This window comes from Oncorhynchus nerka, linkage group LG23 (genome assembly GCF_034236695.1).
Source record: "Oncorhynchus nerka isolate Pitt River linkage group LG23, Oner_Uvic_2.0, whole genome shotgun sequence".
Taxonomy (NCBI): domain Eukaryota; kingdom Metazoa; phylum Chordata; class Actinopteri; order Salmoniformes; family Salmonidae; genus Oncorhynchus; species Oncorhynchus nerka.
In genome coordinates this window covers 51708818-51716388 of record NC_088418.1, presented here as the reverse complement: position 1 = coordinate 51716388, position 7571 = coordinate 51708818, and the positions used below count along the sequence as shown (strand labels likewise).

The 7571-nt window shown below is 39.6% G+C and overlaps 1 protein-coding gene across 6 annotated transcripts in view; it reads left to right on the top strand.

Annotated features, from left to right (window-relative positions):
* Positions 1 to 3731: 3731 nt before the first annotated feature.
* Positions 3732 to 7571, top strand: part of LOC115107015 (scm-like with four MBT domains protein 2) — a 62765-nt gene continuing 58925 nt past the window's right edge. For all 6 annotated transcript variants that reach the window (XM_029630337.2, XM_029630341.2, XM_029630338.2 and 3 more), the window contains exon 1: positions 3732 to 3835. The gene's annotated coding sequence lies outside the window, so the exon portion shown is untranslated. The remainder of the gene's footprint in view (positions 3836 to 7571) is intronic.

Below are 7571 nucleotides of genomic sequence, written 5' to 3'. Positions count from 1 at the left end.
TTCCTTGGATCTCTGCGAGCGCAGGCGGTCTTTGTTCCTTTTGTTAATTGCGGTCACGCGCTCCGGTCTCCGCAGTAGGAGGCCATCAATGTCCCGAGCGCCATTTGAAATGCTCTTTAATAGTTACCACGTTCTAATCACATGTATAGAGTTTAGCCTATAATTTCATCTAAATGGACGACCTTTGTTATATGAATTTTCTATAATACAGCAGTCAGATGATGTGTCCTACACATGATGAGAGATAACAATAGTGGCTTTAACACTAAGCCTTGAGGCAGTCATTTTGACTTCATATTGATTACATTTAAATGTTTCATCCATTTTTAAACTAATGCCTAAGTAAGTATATTTATCGCATACATTTGTGTTTAGAATTTCGATTTCAGAAACAGAATTTGTGTTATATCCAGTTTTAAAAGGACATGTATTTCTTTCTTCTGCTCATTCACCGCCAGTCATTCACCGCCAGTCATTCACTAGCAGTCAGCCTGCTTAGGTGATGATGGCCCATCTTAACTACACCTAAACTATATTGAAAATAATTTCCCAAATACAATAACAGATTTAGCCTAAAGACAATATTAAATTGACAATAGTCTGATGGGTAAACATATTGTCAATTGTCAAATTGAATATGAAGAGACACTGCAGTTTATGCAGTTCAGTTGGAATTGACACAGAGGCAGGGAAACAGAGCACCAGAAAATGACTTTTTCAAATCCTCTGAGGCTCCTACAGAGTTGTATGCAGGTAAGACCTTCTGACTTCTATATAGTATCAGAAAGAGTCGATTCTGAGGTTTCCAAAGCGTTTACCTTTGCCGAATAACTCTAAAAATGGAAGAGATGAGCTCTATTTCAAAATATCACCTTTTCCAATAATAACTGTTCCATGTGCAACACAGATATCCTACACTAACATAAACCAATGAAAATGATCTTTGATTTGTTTTATTGGGTAACATATTCTAATGTTACCCAAGCCTTCATAACACACAACCAAATGATTATTTTTGCAATAGTATATGAAATATATTTATAAGACTGTTATTTTGCAGTCAGAATAACTGCTCATTGGCTCAAAGTGGGATCCCTCACGGCCTTTCAAGTGTTAATAAACCAAAACGACTTTGAATGGCCTTTAGTTGGAGATTAAGGGGCTGTGTGCATTAGGGCCTCGTCATCAAGCCACTATTGTCCAGTTATGGAATAATGAGGAAGTTGGAATCTAATTAATTACTGATTAATAACGTAGTCAATCTATATCCATAGCCTATGGGTTTGCAATAGGCCTATGGCATTTTATTAAATCCAAAGGTTTATGATAGGCCTACTCCATGGTCATTGTCAAGGCAGGCTAGATGCATTTGGGAGTTATTGAGTTGTAGAGACAAACCATCACTTTTCTTCTGACTGGCACACAGACAAAGGGCAGTGGCCCGTGCAATGCATGCGTCGCACGTGGGGGATAATCCGTTCCCCCGCGCACTTGTTAAAGCCTCTTCTATGGCAGATCAAACCGCGCGTTTCTTACCAACCATCTGTTACCAGCACCTCACCACCACGTGCACACGCACACTTCCCTCCGCCGGGATGGACCGCGAGTGGCGAAGCCGCGGAGAGGCATTCGCGTCACCAAAGGGGTGCGGATGAGGCCGGTGGTGGCTAGGCAACTCAGACTATTCGGTAGGCCTATTTAAGGGACTGCTTTTTTTGTTTGAGTTGCAAGTGGAAGATGATGCTCATTCCTAATAGCACTGTTATGGGATGGTGACAGCCGAAGGAGGTTGCAGGATTTACCAAAATCATTATCCAACAAGTAGGTCTATATTGCGCAATTTAGATTTTGCATTATTGTGCCGCAATTTAAAACAATTGATTTACTCACAGTCTATACCAAATAGTATAGCCTGACATTTTACACACCTAAAACCTCCACAATACACTGTTGTAACTATAGTTTTCAAACAATCATGCATATTTTTAATGTACATTTATTTAGTCAAAATAATATCCTCATAAGATATGATACCCAGTTCAAGACAGTTTAAAATGTGATATTTCATACACGCATCATGTCTGACTGTTCCCATTCAGTTGTCGAGTGGGCCTACACACGCTCTGCCACTAGAGGATAGCATTGACTTTGGTATGCAATACCTTTAAATGTTACAGTAATGCTTGAACGCTATAACAATTATTTGATGAAATGGACAATCTTCCATATGGAGTAGGCATGTTAAATATGTGTCATTTAGTGAGAACAATAAAATGATGACAGCCACTTTAGTACATGAGGCATTCCAAAAATGTGACAGGACAGTAAGGGCTGCTTCTAATGCAATATCCATTGAATGCGATGCTTTTGTCACATTGTCATGAAGATACCCTGATCATATTATAGTTGATAATACAATTCAATTTATGGAAACTTAAAACGTTCATTCCTTGCTGAGTCGCCTTCAGTTTGGGACTTTGGAGACATGGGCCGAACTGGGACCATATGAGGCGCGTATACCCCCATTTGCTTCTGGACCCCATGAATACAAAGGCTTGGTTGACAGACAGAATGAATGATCATGAGCGTACTCGCTTTTATCAATGCATGTAGGCTGCTCTAAGTGTTTTAATAAAGTGCATAAACGTTTTCAGTTTTCAGTCAAGTGGAAACAGTTTTGACATTATGCACTAACATTACAAGAACAACACAAATTGAGCTGTTAAAAACCGATATCATTTTAACTTGTCTTTTAAATGAATACGACTTCTGTGCAGTATGTTACACTGAATTCCCTTGTAATCAGTAAGACATTCTGTCTCTCGTGCACACTGAACATTGAGTTATGTTTCATTATATGGTGAAGAGCATAATTCTTAAGAAAAACACACAATTAACCGAAAGAAAAGGTTAGTATGTCAAGACACGACTGTAACAGTCAGAAACAGTGCCAATGTAATTGTCATAGAAGGGGGTAGCACATGCATAGGCCTATACGTTGGTTCATTTATTTGAAAGTCAAATAGTTGTCAGACAAGCATTTTTGGCTCCAGGCTTAAACAGGTTTTTATCTTTGACTATACAGTATGCCTATTGGCTTCTGTTGGGATTTGTGTATTGGACACTTATATTTCACATGTAAAAACACCCTTAATAGAAGATATTAACTATATTCCCATTTTTAAACAATGAAAACAATTAGTCTCGACAATAAAAATAAAAAACCTATTCGGAAATATCATTACATCTATCATGAATTGGTCTCCCGAGTGGCGCAGTGGTCTAAGGCACTGCATCTCAGTGCTAGAGGCGGCACTACAGACCCTGGTTCGATTCCAGGCTGTATCACAACCGGCCGTGATTGGGGGTCCCATAGGGCCGGGCACAATCTGCCCTGCGTCGTCCGTGTTAGGGTTTGACCGGGGTAGGCCGTCATTGTAAATAACAATGTGTTCTTAACTGACTTGCCTAGTTAAATATAGATATAAAACTTGGTTCAGAATTGTACAAGTGGTGGCTTCATCATTGTGTAAACACACTGGTAACAATAACTATGTGTTGTGTATTTCAGCTATGAAAGACCGAGGGGTTAAAATATGGGGGTGGGTAGCCTACTTCCACATTCTATTTATAATTGGCTGAACAAATTTCGTAACTGCACTAAAGGTCATTGAAGGAGTTGGTTTGAAAATAATCTGAAGATTTTTTGGACATGCGCAGATGTGAGATGCCATATTGGAACGAGCTCTGTGCTGTGCAGTTGGAAGACGTCGCTCGCTGGCTTCCACCGAACGAAAAAGGCTCGCAAATTTGATTCGAAAAAAACATAATTAAGGTAAGACAGGTGACAGGTTGACGCTTCTTTAAATATTCATGTAGGTTACTAATCGAGAGCCGTCGTTTTCTCGACGAAATATCTACCGTGAATGGTTTTTCCTGGCTAAAACCTTTAACCATTCCTACCCGAGGCTGTTTCTCTAGAAACAGAAATACTGGCGTATTCAGGAGCCAAGTTGTTCAAAGTGTTTTTACGTGCGTAATTATAGCTTTCACACGCGGCGAGAACGTCGCTTCGTGGCACTTTAAATTTAGTTAGTATGATTGTTTTTCTTTATTTAATGTAAACCTTGATGCAAAATAAATTGGTTACATAAACATTTATTTTAATGCTTGCCGTGCGTAGGAAAAACACATTTCAATAAGCCTGATAAATGAATTCCCATCTAACGGTCTGCTTTCTACTGAAAACGATAAAATAGTGAAATGCTCATAAGTTCACACCACTGACTTCGTTTTAAATGTTAATATTTACAGTTTAAACGTGTAGGTGTGTCATGCTTTTTCCACACATAGGTGCGCAAAGGCATCGGAAAATACCGGACATTGCCAATATGTCAAACCACTTTCAACATGGCGGGTTTTGGTGTGTAAAAAACTGCATGTAAAATCTTTGAATGAGGAAAAAAATTAATTACTGCAGTTAATCGTCCAGTTTTAGTTTCTTTTGATGCACATTAACAAGCTCTAATGAATTAAATTAGAAGTGGACGCTTAGCAATAACGTTAGAGTTTTTTTCCGCTGCAATACTTTGTGAGCAAAGTACATTTGCGAAGTGCGAAATACAAATGACTGTGTAACGCACCGAGAGGACTTCGACGACACCGGTATCCCACGAATGCACAGTACGCATAGCTACATTTCCTGTTTCACTTTATCAGCATTAGCAGTTACAATCTATTTTTTTATCGTTATTTAGTAGATATAGAATAATGGTCTGATGAACGGTTCCATTTGTCTTTTTAATCATCCATCAAGGTTTTAACATCCAATCTTGATGATTGTAAATTTGCAACGAGGTAATTCTCCCAATCCGACGTTATGTCAAATTTCTATGATGAAGTTTCTACTTGGGTTAAACCGCGCATATATCCATTTAATTATTATTTTTTTTATTGCGGGCGGTCAGCAAAACCGGAGTTTAGCTGCACATTATTCTGATGATCCCTCTTCGGAATTACATTCGGCTCCATAATGAATATAAAAATAAGCCACGCTTCCGAATGAACAGTGATGTGCATGTGCGCACTCATGCATATTCAGGCTGCGTATTGCCATAAAACCCTAAAACATACCTACCTTCCGCGGCTGTCATGTGAGATCGTTTTGCCTTGGTACTGGTGTAGCCTAGATGGAATGGAAGTAAGCAACATCACGGAGAAGATCTCGCCTCTTTACAGTAATACCCTATGAAGTGTCCAGGGATCTGGTATAGGGGTAAAGATGACCAAGGATGCATGGTTATTGATGGTTTTATTCATGTCCTCCTCAGCGCCGTTCATAATCGATCTTTTGGTAGCAGATGCCATTGTATGTAAATGTCCCTGGTAAGGTTCTAAAGGAAGAACAGATGAAACATTGATGGATTGGCTCTGTGGGTGAAGACAGGGAATTGTATTAGCCAAGAACAACTTACATTACGAACACATCTTTCACAGTGATTTACATAACACAATGATATGGAAAACGGATGTATTAAGTCATTAGATCAAGGCTGTGACTTGACATCGTCAGTTCAGAAGTGTCTGCTGTAGTTTTAGGTGAAATAATGGCAAAAGGTAACCACATCCCCGGGCTAATTGCTCATGGGAAGTGTCTGGTTGACGAGATTAATTGCAATGTAAAGAAATCAAATTTCGTTTTCTCCACTAAGAGTCTTCAGTGAGGTGTGTGGATGAATGATTCACAGGAGTTTAAAAAATATATATATTTTCTTCTTTTGACACGATCATGAGCGACTCTATGTCTGGAGGAGAGATAATGAGAATCACGTGGCACAAGAGTCAACATAACAGACACACGGTGCTCTGCGCAGAAAGGCTGTCCAATGATTGGCCTACAATCGGATGTTTTGTCTTCAAAGAAGATAAAGACATCTTATTAAACAACACGACATTTGGAATAAGATCAAACTACATCCATTTCCATCTATTTTTGATTATTTTTGAGTTTATGGAAAAAGTAATCACATAGACCTTCTGGTGTGATGTTACTCAAACAATGGCTTGATGCTGGAGAAGTTTCCTGAAGACTGCTGCTGTAGGCAGTAGGCTGCCCATTGGTATGTTTTCTCATTACCTCTGTGCATTGTGGCCTGTCTGTCTGTCTGCCCGGGGCAGTTGTTTGCACTTCAGTCTTTTAAATATCTCAGTCAGCTGATCTCACACAGCATCACAGGCTGTTTAAGGAACACACCAGGCTAGATGAGCCATAGAGACAAGACACGATATTCGACTGATATATTATACTAATACATCATAGATACTGACAAATCACGAAATCTCTCTTTGGATGTAATATTGTAGATGACATAGTGAGTGATAAAACAGAAGTGTAGAAGTCGTTGAGAGGTCATTACTCTTAACAGGATAAATTGTGTCAAATGTTGATACCTACCAACAAAAACATGACGGGAGATAAAGGAAGGACACACCCAGCCCAATTAGTGTTAGTTCATCTGTTAATTCCCCCATTAAATCTTTCTATTGTCCTGGTTGGGGTTTTAGAGAAAGGCAGCTAAGGGACGGCGTGTGGTGTCTACTGGACTCATCAGGGCCAACCCATAACACCCCCCCACCATCTCAATCTGATGAGGCTTTAACCAGGAAAGACCTGCGTCTCAGATTAACACACAGATCAAGCTAATCCCCAGGATCCAATCTGGGCTGCTCACTGGGATGCTGGGGACCAGTATGGACCAATATGTTTCAATTTAGTGATTTAGTTAGGCTGCTTTTGTTTTTTGTTTTTAAACAACAATTAGTGAAGAAAATATACCAGAATTGGACTGCCTGTGTAAACGCAGCCTTAGATCCTCCTGACTGAATGCTATAATAGTGAACCTTTTCGATTTAAATCAGTGAGAACATTTATGGGATAAGTGACCCTCTGTCTGTGAGATACGTTGCCCGGTTCTCTTTATCCTGTAAGCCTACATGTAAATCTGTGATTTTCTCTGATTGTGTCCGAGACATTGTGGTTTAAACTACATTTGAGTTATTTAATGGACCCTGTGGACTGTGATCTCTGATAGTTTCTGGACTGAAGTCAGTAGATGGATCATATGTTTGCGTTCCGGAGAACGTGGACTATCAGGCTGAGTGGAGAGGGACAGGGGGCAGCGTCATGTGAGTCCAATTAGACCATCTTGTTGTTTACGCTATGGATATATGTGTGTTTGGATCCCTGCGTGACAGAGGACACATTCAGAAGGATTACATGTTGTGAAAGGACACAGCTATGCAATTAAGCATCGAGGTGATTTAAATGCATTTCTAATGATGTTCCTCATGCTATAAAAACGCATGATGACAAGCACAGAGCATTGCCTATTGCTCGTTTGAATGGGGATTTGAATGCTTAGGCAAATTTGCGAAGTCTGCAGAGAGTTGTTTTTGTGTATTAGTTTGATTGAAGGGAATTGGTATGAATCTGCTCTATGAATCAGTGTTAATTGAACATTTGATGGAAGTGCGTGCAGTTCGAGTGAGTCATTGCGGAGGCTGAGTGAAAT